The sequence below is a fragment of the Perognathus longimembris genome, chromosome 15 (assembly GCF_023159225.1).
Source record: "Perognathus longimembris pacificus isolate PPM17 chromosome 15, ASM2315922v1, whole genome shotgun sequence".
Classification (NCBI taxonomy): domain Eukaryota; kingdom Metazoa; phylum Chordata; class Mammalia; order Rodentia; family Heteromyidae; genus Perognathus; species Perognathus longimembris.
Window position 1 is genome coordinate 48,524,291 of NC_063175.1, and position 4,539 is coordinate 48,528,829.

The 4,539-nt window shown below is 39.2% G+C and overlaps 1 long non-coding RNA gene across 1 annotated transcript; it reads left to right on the plus strand.

Annotated features, from left to right (window-relative positions):
- The first annotated feature begins 1,198 nt into the window (after nt 1-1,198).
- On the plus strand, nt 1,199-2,260 carry LOC125364109. Its single transcript, XR_007213414.1, has 2 exons — nt 1,199-1,539; nt 1,749-2,260. It is a non-coding gene; the product is annotated as an uncharacterized LOC125364109 (long non-coding RNA).
- Nucleotides 2,261-4,539: the final 2,279 nt, after the last annotated feature.

Here is a 4,539-nt window from a genome sequence, read left to right on the forward strand (position 1 = left end):
CCTTTCCAGGATGCCAATCCTATTGAAGCACTCCAGAATGAGTTCATACTTACAGCACATCTTCGGTGATCTGGTTGCAACCAGGAAACATGAGCAGTGATTCTTGCAACCCCTTGACCTCCCAGTAGCTTCTCCTACCACGCCATGAGGATGGGGCAGGATCGCAGCCCAGGCATTCATTGGTAGTGATTAGATGGGAAACCTGGGGCAGAGAAAGGCTAAGTTACTTGCTGTTTCTGATGCAGAGAAAAAGAAAACAATGGTGGGGTGGGTCAAAGAGGGAAGAGGAGATGAATGGAGAGAAGATGGGGAGAATTTGGTCAAGAATCCAGTGTACATGAACAATAAGAAGAGTGAGGGAAGAGGTGGGAAAGGTAGGAAGGATGAGAATATTGAAAGGGGTGACATTGATCAAAATGGGTTGTATTCATAAATTGCTTGGTTAAATGGCAACTCCTTTGTATAACTACTTAAAGATAATTGTGTAATAGTCACAGAAAGGATGAATATGTAAAAAAAAAAGGGACAATGCTGAGATTAGAACACAGCTGAGATTAGAACAAAGCCAGCCTAATCTCAGAGTCTACATTTTTCTAGTTTGTCGTTTCTTAATGTGATTGCAAATGTGCTTTTTACATTCTAGAGTTCCTATAAGGAACGGGAGGGAAAAACTAGGAGAGAGCTAGGGAAGGGGAGACACTGTATAAAAAGAAATGCACTCATTACCTCACATTTATAACTGTGATCTCTCTGTACATAACCTTTATAACAACAATAAGAAAAAAATCAATTTGTTTTGAATGCCCAACATTCTCCGGCAAAGAAGCATTGCTTTTCTTTCTATTTGTAATGGCCAGGTTCTGCCAAATGCTCATTTCAAAGCCCATACCAATTCCTAATTTAAACATTTTCCTTGCAACATATTTTGATATCCAGAGCTTCAATATGCATAGGTGGAGAGGTGTCAAATAACAAATAAATACTTAAGTACAAAAAAGAATTTGCATCATGTTGGGCACCAGTGCCTCACATCTGTAATCCTAGCTACTCAGGATCCTGAGATCTGAGGACCACGGCTGAAAGGCAGCCTCGGTGGAAAGGTCTCTCTGAGATTCTTATCTCCAGTTAACCACCAGAAAATCAGAAGTGGAGCTGTCGCTTAAAGTGGTAGAGCACCGGCCTTGCTCAGGAACAGCACCCAGGCCCCGAGTTCAAGCACCACGGCCATTGTATCACTGAATCAATATATCTAACTGTGCATTTATTCTACCTGAGACCAATTTCCCCATGAGGTCACTGGATTTTCTTATCTTAAGAAGTTCTCCAGTATTCCTTACCATGAACTACCCTTGAAAGTTATCAGCAATTCCTGTCTGGCAGGCTTAACCTTGCTTGTGATCTCAGTAATCATATTTTTAGATAACTAATCTCTTATACATATATATGTATATATATGCAATTGAGTTCATCGAAGTGTATTAAAAAGTATGAAACCATGTCACATCCATACTCTAGATCATACTTGTGTTGTCCCTGAAGGTGATTCTTTTATTTCTTTGCCAGTCCTGGGGCTTGGACTCAGGGCCTGAGCACTGTCCCTGGCTTCTTTTTGCTCAAGGCTAGCATTCTACCACCTGAGCCACCTCTGGCTGTTTTCTGTATATGTGATGCTGGGGAATTGAACCCAGGGCTTCATGTATAGGAGGCAAGCACTCTTGCCGCTAGGCCATATCCCCAGCCCCCAATAGGCAATTCTTAACTGAACAAAGAACGAATACTATGGAACTTCTGCTGCTGCTCCTTTATGTGAAAATGAAAATTGCACTGTGCTTCCAGGCGGGAGAAAGCAGCCAAATCATACTCCACAGCCAAACACACCTCAACATTTCCTACTGAAGGAAATGACCCCACTTTATGTGTATTTCAATGGGAAAACTGTCAGAAGCACAAGGGGCTAGCAGATGCAACTCCTATTTCAAGTATCAGAAAAATATTCAACAATGAAGCATGATTTAGACATCAAGAGGAGACAGATGTTTCTCTTGCTCCCACAAGTCTTTCCTTTCCTTGCACAGTCCCAGATGAGTCACTGCAGCCTCCCTGTTCAGTCTGTACGAAGGGTCATGGGATGTGGTCAGATCTGGCAGATGTAGAAATCACATATGCGCACTTCGCATGACCATTGCATGGTCATGTGTCCATCTTCTAGCTGCAAGGGAAGCGAGGAGAATGCTTGTTCAGTTGACAGTTTTATTACTAAAAGGGAAAAATATCAGCATTGAATGGTAGTCTCTGCTACAAATTATTAAACAAAAGCAAGGAGGCACTGTGGTAGTATAATCTGACAGTAAAGGAGCATTCGACTTTGAAAGGCAGGAAAATGGAGCTGATTCAGCCTATCATTTATAATGAACAAAATACATTGAGTATTTCAAGTACGTGCAAAAGTAGCGAAAAATGGTATCACTTATCTTCAAGAAGCCTTGGTTCTGATTTGAGTTCATCTTTCCTTCTACTCAATTACTACTCATCTCCAATTGTTTTGGAAAAAATCCAAGGGATTTGTGTAATTTTACCCATAAATAAATAGGTGTATACTTCTGAAAGATTAGGTAGTTAAGAGACAAATCAAAATATCATTGTCATATCAAACCAAGGTTAGCACTCGAGCATGTGAGCCACAGCTCCACTTTTGGATTTTTTTGTATGGTTTATTGGAGATAAGAATCTCACAGATTTTCTTGCTTGGGCTGGCTTCGAACTATGATCCTCAGAACTCAGTCTCCTGAGTAGCTAGGATTCCAAGTATGAGCCACCAGCATCTGGCTGTAATGATGTCTTATAGTTAGGTAAGAGCTTTTATTATATTTACCCACGTCATGATTTGCTAGTATGTTTTCTGGTCACTTGATTTTTTTATAATTTTAATATACACTTATTTTTAATGTTAACATTCACGTTTACCAATTTTTAAGGTTTCTTGTTTATGCATGTATTTTAAACTTAAAGAAAATTAGCCTAGAAAAATTCTTGGTGAGTGAAGTCATTTTTTTTTCTTCCTTTTGTTTCAGTTGACACCAATTAGTTGTACAAGGGAGTTTTATTTTAACAAGGCCATTTTTTTTTTGGTATATATTACTTTTTGATCACAGTCATTCCTCTGGCATTCTCTGTTCTGTTCTGTCTTCAAAGTAGTACATTTCCTTTCCTTAACAGTTTTATTTATTTATTTAAAATATATATGTGGTATGTTTGTACAAAGGAGTTGCCATTTAACAAAGTAGCTAATGACTATAAATAATATGTCTCCATCAATGCCACCTTTTCCACATTCCACCCATCCCTCCCCTCGCTACCTCTTCCCTCACTCTTCTTAATTTTCTAGGATATACAATGGATTTACATTTGATGTCATTTCAAGCATATATTGTCGGTCTTTGAAGGCAGTTTTACGATATGTAGTATATCATGAACATAGGATCTTTCAGTTCAACTCAGAATAATCACTAGAGCTGCGTCGTTTGGCTATGTGATAGATACTTTCACTCAAACTTTTCTTCAAGTCATAGAAACTGTACAGAATACCAATTCCTTTATGATATTTTCCTGCTGAAATGTTCCCTACAACAGAAGAAGCTATTTAGTTCTTCCATGATAAGTCCCAGCAGAGCCATAGATATGGAAAGCAAGCAAAACAATTTCTTAGATTTTTATTTTAAAGCTTAAACACATAGTCAGAGTTTGCTTTCTACAATCAAACACAACTGCTTTCTTTAGGATTGATGTATGATTTTTTAATTCAGTTATAGGCATTCAGACAAAGATTCACACTCCTGCCTCATCACTATAATAAATAGAATAGTTCTATCATCCCCCAAGTTCTTTTATGTCCTTTGTAGACTATACTGTTGCCAGCTCTTGGTAAAAAAGATCTGATTTCTGTCTCTATAAGCTTGCATTGTTTGGAAACATCATATAAACAAAATTGTGAAGTCTATACTTTTTTTTTTCATTTCTTTTTTATTCTAGTGTCAATCCTGGGGCCCTAAGCTTCTTTTGCTCAAGGCTAGCATTCTATTTTTATTTATTTATTTATTTTTTGCCAGTCGTGGGGCTTGGACTCAGGGCCTGAGCACTGTCCCTGGCTCCTTTTTGCTCAAGGCTAGCACTCTACCACTTGAGCCACAGCGCCACCTCTGGCCGTTTTCTGTATATGTGGTGCTTGGGAATTGAACCCAAGGCTTCATGTATGGGAGGCAAGCACTCTTGCCACTAGGCCATATCCCCAGCCCTAGGCTAGCATTCTATACTTGAGGCATAACTTCATCTCTGGCCTTTTAGTGGAAAATTGGAGATAAAAGTCTCATGGACTTTCCTTCCCTGGGTTGGCTTTGAACCACGATCCTCAGATCACAGCCTTCTGAGTAGCCAGGATTACAGGCATGAGCTACCAGTGTCCAGCATCAGTTTATACATTTTGTCCAACTGTATGCATTATATTAATTATTTTGGGATTCACCGTGGGATTCAGTATGGGAC